The sequence below is a fragment of the Hyperolius riggenbachi genome, chromosome 4 (assembly GCF_040937935.1).
Source record: "Hyperolius riggenbachi isolate aHypRig1 chromosome 4, aHypRig1.pri, whole genome shotgun sequence".
NCBI classification, from domain to species: Eukaryota; Metazoa; Chordata; class Amphibia; order Anura; family Hyperoliidae; genus Hyperolius; species Hyperolius riggenbachi.
The window spans coordinates 459,891,372-459,907,320 of record NC_090649.1 but is presented as its reverse complement, the minus strand read 5'-3'; the positions used below and the strand labels follow the sequence as shown (position 1 = coordinate 459,907,320).

General features: G+C 45.6%; 1 protein-coding gene across 4 annotated transcripts in view; it reads left to right on the top strand.

Annotated features, from left to right (window-relative positions):
• The first annotated feature begins 465 nt into the window (after positions 1 to 465).
• Positions 466 to 15,949, top strand: part of COQ8A (coenzyme Q8A) — a 100,818-nt gene continuing 85,334 nt past the window's right edge. Inside the window, exon 1 of one of the 4 annotated variants that reach the window (XM_068232808.1) lies at positions 466 to 566. The gene's annotated coding sequence lies outside the window, so the exon portion shown is untranslated. Of the gene's footprint in view, positions 576 to 15,949 lie in introns of all 4 variants that reach the window. The other 3 variants (XM_068232807.1, XM_068232810.1, XM_068232809.1) reach the window with 3 other exon arrangements.

Genomic DNA, 15,949 nt, shown 5'->3' with positions numbered 1-15,949 from the left:
TGAGATGTGTGAAGGATTGGGATGAGGTAAATTGATATCCGGAATGTTATCTGGAGAGAGGTAATGCACGGAGCTAAGTGTGGTTGCAGCGAGGTAATGTTAGGCTGTGAGATCAGACCAGTCATGGATTGGTCGGAAATATGAGGATGCACACATTTCAGCCAGGAATGAGGCGTTTGGCTGCAGTGCTTTCGCCCATCTCAGAAAGTTCTAGCGCGTCTCGCTCTCGCGGGCTGGGAACACCTGGCCACCCCCTCCCTCTCTCCTCATTGGCTCCCTTGACCTTGTTGTTGATCTCCCGCATGTCACGCCTCCCGACGCCTCCGATTGGCCGGGCTGTCAGGCGCACGCTCTGGGCACGCTGCTGTGAATGTCTCCTGCGCCGTCCAATCCGCTCCCGTTCTGTGACAGGAACGCCAGAGGGCAGCCAATCACCTCGGAGCGCAGAGGAGAAGGGGCGGGGCTGCGGCTCCTGGGCGGCTGTGTGCGCGCGGCTGGTAAACACAGAGCACCGCGTGCGGCCGCAGGAGCGAGAGAGACGGGTGTTGGTGGCGCCCCCGGCACGGGTAGGGGAGGTATGGCTGGGGCATGGGGTGCGCTGTGTGTATTTCTATGCATGTAGCTGAGTGCTGCGACCACCATGTGCTGCTGTGACCTTCCTGGCTCCAGCTGCTGCCTAGTTCTGCGGATGGGGAGATAAGGGCATCTATATGGCTAACTCTCATATATATATACAGAATAAATAGTGAACTCCCAAAACAATGGCCTGTTCTATCAGAAGTTTACTATATTATAAATAATCATGCAAGCATATAAAGTTTATTATGATACTGAATTTTAATTTATTCAGTATATGTCATTTTTTTTTCTTTTCAGTGCTTTAGCAAGACAGCTTTTACGCTAAATCAGAATGCACAGTGCTCAGTATGCAGAGATTTGCATGCACTAATCATGTAATACCTTGCACAGGAAGCATAGGTCTCACCAGTTAGTGCAGGTACAGTACTGATAGTGTGCTCTTCTGTCCACATTTCTGTGCAGCCTTGATGATGTTTTAGCATTGCAGCCATGCACAAGCAAGACACAGATGACCGGCCATTCCCTCAGTAATCAGGCAGCAGTTTACACAGGAAGCATAGGTCTCACCAGTAAGTGCAGGTACAGTACTGATAGTGTGCTCTTCTGTCCATATTTCTGTGCAGCCTGGATGATATTTTAGCATTGCAGCCATGCACAAGCAAGACACCGATGACCGGCCATTCCCTCAGTAATCAGGCAGCAGTTTACACTGGAAGAATAGGTCTCCTCAGTCGATGAAGCTTGTGGTCTTTAGCCCATGCATGGGTCAATTTGAAGAGTAGCATGCAGATAGCGAGCAGGCCACAAGTGGCTGCTAGCCCACCCATGAACCACCACTTCATGGGTCACATACGTATTTGATGCATGTGCCTGCCTGCTTTCCACCAAAGCAGGATATAGCCGGGGCCAAAATGAAGGATTACTGTAAGTTCTATCTATTACATCTGGGTTTACTATACCAGGCATTACTCATATATATTTAGGGTTGCATGGTGGTGTAGTGGTTAGCGCTCTCGCCTTGCAGAGCTGGGTCCCCTGTTCGAATCCCAGCCACGTCACTATCTGCAAGGAGTTTGTATGTTCTCTGTCTGTTTGGGTTTCCTCTGGGCACTCTAATTTCCTCATGCATCCCCAAAACATACAGAAAAGTTAATTGGCTTCCCCTAAATTGGCCCTAGACTACTATACATACACTACACAATACATGCATAGACTTAAGACTATGGTAGGGATTAGATTGTGAGCTCCTCACAATGGCACAGTTAGTGACAAGACTATATTCTCTGTACAGCGCTGTGCAAGATTGCACTATACAAATACTAAACAATATACTTATAATGGTGCTTGACTGGGACTTGGACATTTAATTTGCTATACCTGAATGTTTACTACAGCAGAGGTTACTATAATGAGATTATACTGTTTGACATATATTGCAGAACGTTTCCATTGCAGGAAGCTTGGCATTGCCTTATGCTTAGAGGTGCAGCCATCAGGTGGTCCCTCTTTACCCTTGCTGTACAATTGAGGTTGGAGGAGCTGGAAACATTCCAGACTGGCTGAATTGGGACGCCATTGCAGCAGTCCTTGCTTCAGCTGTTGCTCCCTCCCCATGTCGCTTCTGGACTTACCTGCAGAGTTTGGCAGGGAATTGTGCTGCAGTTGTGTCCTATAATTACCTCTTCCAGCCAGAGCAGATTTCTCTTTGCTGGGGTAATCCCCGCATCGCTATCCTGTAGCGGTTTTTGTGTCCTGTTAGGAAGATGTGGGTTTGGAAGCAACATTGGTTTAAGATGAAACAGTGCCCTGGTCAAGCAAGTAGTTTTGGCTCATCCTGATGGTCCTTTTGGCAGGTGGAAGACGGGACAGAGAAAGGGGCTGATGGGTCCCTTGACACTCACTAGGTCCCAGGCACTTGCTTAGGATGCCTTATGAATGATCCTGCTGTGTTTGCAAGACTTTAGTGCCAACTGCATATGGAAAGCCTGCTTCCTTGCCCAGCTCTACACAGATGGTCCTCTACTGACAAACTTCGAAAGTTATTGACAAGTTAGGAGTCTTCCGATAGAGTGTACATTGCTTGAATTAGGCACTCTGTTGGATGCTGGGACCTTTGAAAGCAGGGGAAGACAAAGTAGACCTTAGGACCATAGTAGTGGCATAGCAATGGGAGATGCAGAGGTTGCGACTGCATCGGGGCCATTGGGGCTCTCCCTCAGCTTTCTATTGGTCCTGTGCTGGTAATAATCACTTCAATAGATGCCTTGAACAGTAGTAATCAATTAACAAACTGTTCCCCATCCCCTCCTTGCACCTCTGACACTGTGGCTATCCTTGGCAGGATTTCGTGTGCCATATCAATTGTTAAAGGAACACAATCGATTAACATGTTTTTTTTTCGATTGAAATAGGAATGGTTTTGGAAGTTCTGGTGTATACATTTCACTGCTTACATCTTTGTTTACGGTTATCAAAATACTTTCACACAAAACTGATGGCCAAGCTGAGCAGGGTGAAGGGCCAGTAAATCATGAGGGGAGGGAGAAACCCTCACGCTACATATGTTAACCCTGTGTGTGACTGCAGCTGCCTGTGTCTCTGACTGAGCTGTCTGCAGGAAAGCAGAGGAAACGTTTCTTGTTTGTTAACCACTTGAGGACCGTGGGCTTTACCCCCCTTAAGGACCGGCCACTTTTTTTCCATTCAGACCACTGCAGCTTTCACGGTTTATTGCTCGCTCATACAACCTACCACCTAAATGAATTTTGGCTCCTTTTCTTGTCACTAATAAAGCTTTCTTTTGGTGCTATTTGATTGCTCCTGCGATTTTTACTTTTTATTATATTCATCAAAAAAGACATGAATTTTGTCAAAATGATTTTTTTTAACTTTCTGTGCTGACATTTTTCAAATAAAGTAAAATTTCTGTATGCATGCAGCACGAAAAATGTGGACAAACATGTTTTTGATAAAAAAAAAAAAATTCAGCCTATATTTATTGGTTTGGGTAAAAGTTATAGCGTTTACAAACTATGGTGCAAAAAGTGAATTTTCCATTTTCCAGCATCTCTGACTCTTCTGAGCACCTGACATGTTTCATGAGGGGCTAGAATTCCAGGATAGTATAAATACCCCCCCAAATGACCCCATTTTGGAAAGAAGACATCCCAAAGTATTCACTGAGAGGCATAGTGAGTTCATAGAAGATATTTTTTGTCACAAGTAAGCGGAAAATGACACTTTGTGACAAAAAAAAAGGTTTCCATTTCTTCTAACTTGCAACAAAAAAAAAATAATCTGCCACGGACTCACCATGCCCCTCTCTAAATACCTTGAAGTGTCTACTTTCCAAAATGCGGTCATTTGTGGGGTGTGTTCACTGTCCTGACATTTTGGGGAGTGCTAAATTGTAAGCACCCCTGTAAAGCCTAAAGGTGCTCATTGGACTTTGGGCCCCTTAGCGCTGTTAGGCTGCAAAAAAGTGCCACACATCTGGTATTGCCGTACTCAGGAGAAGTAGTATAATGTGTTTTGGGGTGTATTTTTACACATACCCATGCTGGGTGGGAGAAATATCTCTGTAAATGACAATTGTTTTTTTTTTTTTTTTTTTTACACACAATTGTCCATTTACAGAGATATTTCTCCCACTCAGCATGGGTATGTGTAAAATTACACCCCAAAACACATTATACTACTTCTCCTGAGTACGGCGATACCACGTGTGGCACTTTTTTGCACCCTAACTGCGCTAAGGGGCCCAAAGTCCAATGAGTACCTTTAGGATTTCACAGGTCATTTTTGTTTCAAGACTACTCCTCACGGTTTAGGGCCCCTAAAATGCCAGGGCAGTATAGGAACCCCACTAATGACCCCATTTTAGAAAGAAGACACCCCAAGGTATTCCGTTAGGAGTATGTTGAGTTCATAGAAGATTTTACTTTTTTTGTCACAAGTTAGCGGAAATTGATTTTAATTGTTTGTTTTTCACAAAGTGTCATTTTCCGCTAACTTGTGACAAAAAATAAAATCTTCTATGAACTCACCATACTCCTAACGGAATACCTTTGGGTGTCTTCTTTCTAGAATGGGGTCATTTGTGGGGTTCCTATACTGCCCTGGCATTTTAGGGGCCCTAAACCGTGAGGAGTAGTCTTAAAACCAAATGTCGCAAAATGACCTGTGAAATACTAAAGGTACTCATTGGACTTTGGCCCCCTTAGTGCACTTAGGGTGTAAAAAAGTGCCGCACATGTGGTACCGCCGTATTTAGAAGAAGTAGTATAATGTGTTTTGGGGTGTATTTTTACACATACCCATGCTGGGTGGGAGAAATATCTCTGTAAATGACAATTGTTTGATTTTTTTTTTTTTTTTTTATACACAATTGTCCATTTACAGAGAGATTTCTCCCACCCAGCATGGGTATGTGTAAAAATACACCCCAAAACACATTGTACTACTTTTCCTGAGTACGGCGGTACCACATGTGTGACACTTTTTTGCAGCCTAGGTGCGCTAAGGGGCCCATCGTCCTATTCACAGGTCATTTTGAGGCATTTGCTTTCTAGACTACTCCTCACGGTTTAGGGCCCCTAAAATGCCAGGGCAGTATAGGAACCACACAAGTGACCCCATTTTAGAAAGAAGACACCCCAAGGTATTCCGTTAGGTGTATGGTGAGTTCATACAAGATTTTAGTTTTTGTCACAAGTTCGTGAAAATTGACACTTTGTGAAAAAAAAAAACAATTTCCGCTAACTTTTGACAAAAAATAAAATCTTCTATGCACTAGTCACACACCTAACAGAATACCTTGGGGTGTCTTTTTTTCTAAAATGGGGTCACTTGTGGGGTTCCTATACCGCCCTGGCATTTTACGGGCCCAAAACCGTGAGTAGTCTGGAAACCAAATGTCTCAAAATGATAGTTCAGGGGTATAAGCACCTGCACATTTTGATGACAGGTGGTCTATGAGGGGGCGAATTTTGTGGAACCGGTCATAAGCAGGGTGGCCTTTTAGATGACAGGTTGTATTGGGCCTGATCTGATGGATAGGAGTGCTAGGGGGGTGACAGGAGGTGATTGATGGGTGTCTCGGGGTGGTTAGAGGGGAAAATAGATGCAATCAATGCACTGGGGAGGTGATCGGAAGGGGGTCTGAGGGGGATCTGAGGGTTTGGCCGAGTGATCAGGAGCCCACACGGGGCAAATTAGGGCCTGATCTGATGGGTAGGTGTGCTAGGATGTGACAGGAGGTGATTGATGGGTGTCTCAAGGTGTGATTAGAGTAGGGAATAGATGCAAGCAATGCACTGGCGAGGTGATCAGGGCTGGGGTCTGAGGGTGTGAGCGGGTGATTGAGTGCCCTAGGGGCAGATAGGGGTCTAATCTGATAGGTAGCAGTGACAGGGGGTGATTGATGGGTAATTAGTGGGTGTTTAGGGTAGAGAACAGATGTAAACAATGCACTTGGGAGGTGATCTGACGTCGGATCTGCGGGCGATCTATTGGGGTGGGTGATAAGATTGCCCGCAAGGGGCAGGTTAGGGGGTGATTGATGGGTGGCAGTGACGGGGTGATTGATGGGTGGCAGTGACAGGGGGTGATTGATGGGTGATTGACAGGTGATTGACAGGTGATCAGTGGGTTATTACAGGGAATAACAGATGTAAATATTGCGCTGGCGAATTGATAAGGGGGGGTCTGAGGGCAATCTGAGCGTGTAGGCGGGTGATTGGGTGCCCGCAAGGGGCAGATTAGGGTCTGATCTGATGGGTAACAGTGACAGTGGGCGATTGATGGGTTATTAGTGGGTGTTTAGGGTAGAGAACAGATGTAAACACTGCACTTGGGAGGTGATCTGACGTCGGATCTGCGGGCGATCTATTGGTGTAGGTGGGTGATCAGATTGCCCGCAAGGGGCAGTGACAGGGGGTGATTGATGGGTGGCAGTGACAGGGGGTGATTGATGGGTGATTGACAGGTGATCAGGGGGATAGATGCATACAGTACACGGGGGGGGGGGGGGGTCTGGGGAGAATCTGAGGTGTAGGGGGGGTGATCAAGAGGGAGCAGGGGGCAGTTTAGGGCATAAAAAAAATAGCAGTGACAGATAGTGACAGGGAGTGATTGATGGGTGATTAGGGGGGTGATTGGGTGCAAACGGGTCTGGGGGGTGGATCAGAAAAATTGTATGGAGATGCAAAGAGCAGTTTTATGCTGGGAATACACATGAGATTTTTTGGCAGATAGATGGCTCGCTAGATAATTTCCGACCTGTCCGATCTGATTTTTGATTGTTTTTCTGATCAATTTCTCATAGAAGTGAATGAAATTTGATCGGAAAAATGATCGAACCGTAAATTTGCTGAAAAATGTCATAGTGTATTCCCAGCATAAGGTTTAACTCCAGGAAAACAAAATTACTTAGGTTTGGGTGATGTGGTTAAAGAGCAACTGTTAGCCATACTATCTCAGAAAAAAAACACTTATATAAGTAGATACATATTTGCTCTACTTACATGTGTATTGCTTTGTCCATGTTTTGATTTTAGTGATTTTTCTACAGTAAAAAAGAGAAAATCCTCCTTAGCATTTCCCATATTAACTGTGGCTTTTTTGAAGCCAATTCTGATGTCATTTCCTCCCTTACTCTCCTCTGCCAAATTTGCCCGCCCTTCACTATAGAAAGTGCGTTGTCTCAGAATTAAAAATATTGGCCAATCAGAGAGGAACAGAGGTGTGGGAGCGGAAAACAGGAGGAAAGAAAGGCATCAGCCAAATCAGGTTGCATTAGTTGTCTGAGTTGAAGTAGAGAAGCAAAAAAGGACAACCCAGTATGCCCTGCAACTTCCTTTTTGTGTACCAAATAAGTGAGGTAAACTGGGGAATGATAATTTATCAACAAGAAAAGTAATAGTGATTTTAACTTTTGGATTGCCTGGTTAGCATCCTTATTTGTTTACCAGATAAAAATAAAGAATTGATTTTTGATTTTATGACCGGCAGTTGCACCCTCATTTGGATTTTTACTGTTGTACTGTCTTAATCTGGTATAATATCTTTCACTTCCTGTCCAGAGAGGAAGTGGAAGTCTGGTAATTTCATCAAGTGGAACCAGAAAAATAGAGCATTTTTTTGGGAGAGGGAGAAGAGTTAAGGTGGCCATACACTTATAGATTTGCAGCTGATTCGACCATCAGATTTCTGTTGAATTTGACAGGAATCTATCTGATGTGTGCCACACACTAGGAACAGATTTCCAATAGATTTTAGAATGAAATCTATTAGAAATCAATCTGCTGCCAACCGATTGCGGATCCCCCAAAGAAATCTGACATCAGCTTGTCGGACTTCAGATCAGGGCTGCACTCCTCTTCATGCATGTGTGGCTGTACTGCGCCTGCAGGAGTATTGCTGTACCTGCATAGTACACCGAAGCCATTTGTGCAAGAGCAGCTCAATACCACTGTGCAGGGGGAGCTGTGCTAGCGTGGGTGCAGCGCAGTGATCTCCCAGAGGTCCCAGCATGCAGGGGTGAGGTCACGGAAAGTTTCTACAAGATCCTGAGGCTTCCCTCTTCTATCAGTTTTATGACTCAAGGTTCGAGTTAACGTTTAAAAGGAACCCGAGGTGTGAGCAGGGCTGTGGAGTCGGTACAAAAATCTTCCGACTCCTTCTCCGACTCCTCAGTTTATGAAACCACGACTCCGACTCCGGGTAACCAAAATGACTCCGACTCCTTAGTCTAATATTTAACAGGGCTGTGGATTTTGTACAAAAATCACCCGACTCCGACTCCTCAGTTTATGAAACCACGACTCCGACTCCGGGTTCCCAAAATTGCCACGGCTCCGACTCCGACTCCACAGCCCTGGGTGTGAGACCTATGGAAGCTGCCATATTTGTTTACTTTTAAACCATAACACTTGCCTGGAATACTGTTGATCTTTCTGGTCAGTAGGGTCTAAATCGCACACCTGCAACAAGCATGCAGCTAATCTTGCCAGATTTGTCAGACATCTGATCTGCATGTTTGTTCAGGGTCTATGGCTTATTCTGGCATTAGAGGCAGAGGGTCCACAGAACAGCCAGGCAATGTGCATTATTTAATAGGAACTAAACATGTCAGCCTCCATATCCCCTCTCACCTCGGGTTCCCTTTAAAGCTAATGGGAGTCTTGCTTACCTAAGGAGAGGGAAGGCTCTGGGTCCTATAGAGCAGGGGTCCCCCGTTTAAATCCCCCACTGCTGGGCATTTCGGAAGCAGAGTCCTTCCAAAGACAGGCCGCTCCATACTGCCCACACGCAAGAGAAGGTGCGTGTGCAATATGGAGCAGCCCATCTGTGGGAGCACTCGGGCTCCTGAAGACTTCCGAAGCCTCAATTCGGTGGCGGAGAGAGTAGTATTCAGGTCTGTGGAGTCTATACAAAAATCATCCGACTAAGTTTATGAAACCTCCAACTCCAGTTACTTAAAATGACTCCGACTCCTTAGTCTAATCCTACCGGGTCTGTGTATTTTGTACACCAATCTTCCGACTCAGTTTATGAAACCTCCAACTCCAGGTACCCAAAATTACTCAGACTCCACAGCCCCGGTAGTATTTGACCAATTTAGTGAAATACTGGTACAGGGGAGCTGGCGCTGGAACAGAGACCGGGAGAGAAGAGGGAAGGCTCTATAGCAGAGGTCCCCAAACTTTTTCAGTGAAGGGCCGGGTCAACATACTTTAGACTGCTGGGGGGCCGGAACTTACATAAAATGTTGAAAAACACCACATTGAATCTAAGTATTGATTTCCTCCCAATCATGCCCGAAGAAGAAATCCCAGCAGCCAATTAGTCATGCGGCGCTCGAAGAATGTCTTTGTACACCAGACAGTGAAGCATACCCAGGTGACAATCTGCCATCCACTTGGACAGCAGTGTCACCTGATGCAGAATTGGATTTGTAGCTAGTGAGTGCTTGCTAGCTGGGTTCTATAATGTGGATGGGTGATGCCAGCACTGCTATTCTATATTCTAGCATCCGATCTATAAATTATACATTGTGTTTTGGGGGCCAGTGAAAAAGCCTTGGCGGGCCGCATTCAGCCCGCAGGCCTAAGTTTGAGGACCACTGCTCTATAGGACCCAGAGCGTTCCCTGACCCTAAGTATCTGCCTTTTTTTTTTTTTTTTTTTTACACACGGTTCCCATTGACTTTAAGCATTAAATCACTGTGGAGGTCCTGGGGACTGGAAGCGAGGGGATGTCCCTGTAATGGGGACATGGACAGAATAAAACTCAAGTTTCTAAACTTTCTACACTAAGCTGAAATAAAGCCTCTTCCTGAATTTGAGCATTGATATAGCTTCTGGGCTTTTGGGTAGTTCAGGTCCACTAAGGGCTGGTTCAGACGGACGTTTGTGCAGCGTCTACTGCCAGCGTCTGGGGCTTGGCGTTAAACGCTCCCATTCAAGTGAATGGGAGCGTTTGTACCAAGCTTTTACGCGCGTTTACACAAACGCGGCGTTCGGGTCCCGATTTTTCCTGGCGTTCAAGGAGCCCCTGGAAGCTACATGTAGCTTCCAGGGGCGGTTAACCGCGACGGGTAATGTTTCCCTAGGGGAAGAAAAAACGCGACCGCATGCGAACGCAACGCGAACGCTGCTGAAAGCCTGAACGCATCACGAACGCAACGCCAACGAACGCAACGCCTCTGAACGTCCGTCTGAACCAGCCCTAAATCAGCAGGTTTGAGTTTTTGCAATGCTAAGGGTGTTCACTGCAGTAAAGCATTTTATTTCCCTGATAGACCTAGCAGCAGTGTTGCCAACTCATCTCTTTAATTACTGACACATCTAAGTTATACAGGTTCTGGGGCTATTTGCATATAATCAGTGCCTTAACTGCATTTACCTAGCCACATAACCTGTATAATTCATATGTGTCAGTAATTAAAGGGATGAGTTGGCAACACTGCCTAGCAGACAAACCTGGAGGGGGAACTCCTAAAATGTTAAATGCTATATTGTATAGGTTTTTTCAATTAAATTAATGTTAAAGGGATACAAATAAAGTGATCTTTAAAACAAAGCGGACTTTAAAAAAAAAAAAAAGAGAACTAGTTCTAAGTTTGCTAGTAATGGAAAATAAAACTTCCCTGGAATCGGACAGTCTTTGTTTCAATTAAAGTATACCTAAACTGAAAATTCGGGATGGTCTATAGCTGGGCTGTCCAACTGGCAGCCTGTGGGTTGGATGTGGTCCCTGGGCTACACTCACTTGCTCACTTGTATTATGTTTGTCTCAGGTCCCCTCCTCTAGCAGGCCATAAGCCAGGATATTGATGCTCTGCCCCCTTCAGCTGAAAACTCCGCTAGACACACCCCCTGCCCATGAAGTTGGACAGCACTGGACTCTGCAGTGTTTCCCAACCCTGTCCTCAAGGCCCACCAACAGTGCGTGTTTTGTGGAAATCCACACAGGTAGTTTATCAGCTCTGCAGAGACCCTAATTACCTCACCTGTGCATGTTTGTGGTTTCCTGCAAAACCTGTACTATTGGTGGGCCTTGAGAACAGGGTTGGGAAGCTCTGGTCTAGAGGCTTCCCCAATCTAACACTAGGGTTGTGGAGTGGGAGCAATTTTGGGTACCTGGAGTCAGAGGTGTCCTAAACTGAGTCTGAGTTGGATGATTTTTGTACCGACTCCACAGCCCCGTCTAACACCCCTCTGTTCTTGCACTGAGTGCGTTTTGAACATAATTGACTTTGGCTTCAATTCATCAAAGGGTGTTCGATAACAAAACCCCAGTCCTTAAAATACCGCATTCGGTATTTTACACTTCACTGTGCTAATTCATCAATATTTTCCCATGTGCGGTAGAGGTTCGTTAAGTTACCGAACTACTAGGCTTCAATTCATCAAAGGCTGTTCGATAACAGCAGAGTGGTGCAGAGCAGCTTGGAATGTCCCTGTGTTGTTACAAGCTGATAACAATAGAAGGCATCCAGACATCCCTTTGTGATGTAAAGGTGTTATAGTTACTGTTATTTATACTGCCTCTGCTGCTCTGAATGTGTCGATCAGTCTTTCTTAACATTTTATTTATTTGCCACAACGTAGATGAACTTCCTGGAGACATTACAAGTGCCATGCTTGGTGATTTCACCACCAGCATCTTTGCATTATCAAACAGGGCCTGAAAGGGTTACACCACCGAAGGGAATCTGGGGATATATTTTGACCCGTTCTCTCTGCTCACTGCTTGGGGGGTCTGAAAGCTTGTGTGGAGAAGCCTGTGTGACCTATCAGCGGCACTTGCAGGAGAACAGGGGCTGTTTCTATTGGCTGCCTGCTCCTGCTAATCATGAAAACATTCACACAGAAGGCTTTCGAAGCCTGTAACGACAGGGGAGAGCTTGAGATAAACACCGAATGTGTTATCGAATGTGGGAACCTTGATGAATTAACATTTGTTGAGCACATGTCGGTAATTTATCTCATTGCTGTGTCATTTCAGCTTCTCATTCGGTAACAGCTTTGATGAATTAACATTTTCTAAAGTGCTTCGTTAAGTCAGCTGTTTTCAGCATTACCGAATGCGGTAATGCTTGATGAATTGAAGCCAATGTTGTTGAATATGTTGCGTGTGGCTGCGCGGCACTTGTGCCGGTATGGTTTGCACTTGCACAGTAGCACAAAGCTGCTTGTGCACGGAGGAAAAATCCTTGCACGAGTGGCATTGTGCTACTACAGGGTGGAAAATCTAAGTGGATCAGGGGCGGGGCAGGAACGATGGTCGAACAGCTGGCCATAGCACTGCACCGAACAGTCCAAAGCTGCAGTTTGATCAACTTTTCGATAGATTCCCCGACGGATCAGTTTAGACAAGTGTTGGGCAAATATCGTGCAGTTGGCCATGTGTGTAGTTTTGTTTAAACCTTATTCTACAGAATGCTCACATGTTGTGCGTAATGTTGCTTGTGCACACAGTATTTAAATGAGTTGGTGGTTTGCAATCTGTGTGCAGACAACGCAAGTGGAAAGAGTTGTCGTGTCTTTGTCGCTGGTAGATGTTTCTGTGACTTTTTTTTTTTTTTTTTTTTTTGCAGTGACTGTGTGTATATGGACCTTTTTTATATATAATCTCCAGGAATAAGTCTTCAGTATCGGATGCTGACCCTGGTGGTTGTTGGCAGTTGGGACCAGTGGAAAGAATTTGTAGAATTTTTCTGCACTTGTTCATAGAAGTGGAATTATAAGAAAGCCGCTTTAGTACAGAATTGTAGCTGCTCTTCTCAGTGAAATCTGCGTTTCCTAAGGTCCTGTTTGTACTGAGAATTTTTATTTACTTTTGGGAAGACCTTTACTCGAGGTGGAACTATCTAGCCAGAATATCTCCAGTTTAGACACACTATACAAACCTTGAAGAAGCAAAAGAAAAAACCTGTTTGATAAAGTTAGTGATAAGTTTAGAAAGTTTGCTTGGAAAAGTTATCTGTCACCTTGCACTACAAGCAGCTCCCACCACTACAAGCAGTTCCTTTGATCACTAATTGTAGGTGATAAGAGTGAGCAGATACAGCATACAGCTTCTCTGAAGGATTCAGTGTGACTGTAAGCAAAGGAGACATTCATTTTACTTACTGAAGAGTTGTTTTGAGTGAAATGGTGGTGTGTGTGTATATATGGGGAAGAGGAGAGAGGTCACTTGTGGTTTTCATACAGATGTTCCTTTAGGACAAAAGCAAGTAGGAAGACTATATGGGATATAAAAAGTAGGGAGGCAAGGTTTTATTGTAAATTATGCTAAACTACAAACCTGGCAATATCTGCATTTTGCAGTACCACATCCTGACCATAGGATCTTTCTGTTGGAACTTCTTTTCCATAGCTGTCTACACCTGCCTACTTATGGAAAAAGTTAAGGGGGGGGGGGGGGCAGTGAGTCATGCAGGGAACACTCAGCTCACCTCCATGGGGTGTCCTCATTTTGCTGCCACTAGCTATCCCTCCTGAACAGGATGTAGGAAGGGGTGAGGACAAGCGACCACTTGAATGCGGCAGGCATCGGGAGGACGAGGAGATCTCTGGCTAATGCTCCTGGATCTTTAGCCAAACAATTAACCCCTCCTGCACTCATAACACACTGGCTGAAACTGTTAATAAATGGAGAACTTTTTTTCTCCTTCCAAAATGGACTGCAGTGATTTTGTTCTGGACCAACTCACCAGCATTCCCTCCTTAGAAAATAGGTCTGCTGCAAGATCACTGCAGTCCATTCTGGAATCTAATGCTGGGAATACGCAGCTTGATTCTGAGTCATTTAGATGGCTCGATAGATAATTTCCGACACGTCCGATCTCCCGCCCGATCGTTTCCGTGCTCGATTCTGCATTGATGGTGCTCGTGGCCGGATCTGTAATCAACAGCGTCAGTTGGGAGCATTGCCTCCCACCACCACCACCACCACCACCTTGCTCTGCCCTCCTGAAGCCTATAGTTCTCTAGACAATGAAAGTCTGCACGGATAGATTGTGAGCCCCACTGTGGGACAGTTAAGGGGCAAGACTGTATACTCTGCACAGCGCTGTGGAAGATGTCAGTGCTATATAAATGTGTCTAGCTGTTGACTGGAGTACGGCATACCCCCTCTTACAGTGGACCTGAACTCTTGCACTGAACAGAAGGAAAAAAAGGGAGAAATGTATGCTGTATGTATTTAACCTTCCTGGCGGTAAGCCCGAGCTGAGCTCGGGCTATGCCGCCGGAAGGCACCGCTCAGGCCCCGCTGGGCCGATTTGCATAATTTTTTTTTTTTGCTGCACGCAGCTAGCACTTTGCTAGCTGCGTGCAGTGCCCGATCGCCGCCGATCCGTCGCGCCGCAGCCGCCCCCCCCCCCCCCAGACCCCGTGCGCTGCCTGGCCAATCAGTGCCAGGCAGCTCTATGGGGTGGATCGTAATCCCCTATGACGTCACGACGTCGTTGACGTCATCCCGCCTTGTCGCCATGGCGACGGGGGAAGCCCTCCAGGAGATCCCGTTCTTTGAACGGGATCTCCTGATCGCCGATCGGAGGGGCTGGGGGGATGCCGCTGAGCAGCGGCTATCATGTAGCGAGACTTTGTCTTTAAAAAAAAAGATTTGCTGCCCCCTGGCGATTTTTTTTTAGCAAACCGCCAGGAGGGTTAAAGAGTTTAGCTTTTCTAATTCACCCTCATCTGTGACTAATCACAAGTGCAATTTGATCCCTTAGCTGTCAGCTCAGGAATCTCAGCAGTCCTCGGCAGAGCAGCTAATTTGTAAACATCGGATGTTAACCCTATGTCTGCTTCCATGAAAGAAGTAGGCACACTGCAGATTTATTGCAGGATGTTTTTCTTCAAGTTAATATGCTGCTGCTTATCTTTTAGAGCAGAGAGGATGTTCTGAGTCTCCTTAACATGAATTGTTATACTGACCATAATGCCTGGGGTCTCAGAATGCTCTGGGGGTGAGAATTACACATAGCTAAATGGCCTAGGCTGTGACATCACTGGGAGGGCGGGGCTAAATGCCAATATACAGCAATATATAGATCTAGGAAGTGTTTGATGCTGAAACCAGGAAAATTACAGTAAAAGTGAGTATCCTGAATAAAGTACTGCATTGTATTTGTCACTACAGGGCCTCTTTACTGCAGCTGACAATCTCTAATATGTCACTACATGGCCTCTTTACTGCAGCTGACAATCTCTAATATGTCACTACAGGGCCTCTTTAAAGGAATACTGTAGGTAGGAGGTCGGGGGGAAAAGGAGTTGAACTTACCTGGGGCTTCTAATGGTCCCCTGCAGACATCCTGTACCCACGCAGCCACTCCCCAATGCTCCGGCCCCGCCTCTGGTTCACTTCTGGAATTTCAGATTTTAAAGTCTGAAAACCACTGCGCCTGCGTTGCCGTGTCCTCGCTCTCGCTGATGTCACCAGGAGTGTACTGCGCAGGCACAGACCATACTAGGCCTGCGCAGTATGCGCCTGGTGACATCAGCGGGAGTGAGGACACGGCAATGCAGGCACAGTGGTTTTCAGACTTTAAAATCTGAAAAAAAAATTGATATGAGTTGGTTGTGTAGTATGGATAATTACTAGAACATTAGTAGCAAAGAAAATATTCTCAGTTTTTTATTTTCAGTTATATAGTGTTTTTGTTTGTGTTTTTTTATTTTTTTAAATAACATTGCATCATTCTCTAATATTTGCAGTTTACACACTACTCCGCATTCTAAATGATTTTACAGAGCAGGCCGGTAAACTTTTGAACTGTCCTCTGCAGAAGAAAAAAACAATGCAGTGACTGACACTTGAGATGAGCTTCAGAAGACAGAGCTCTCTGCGA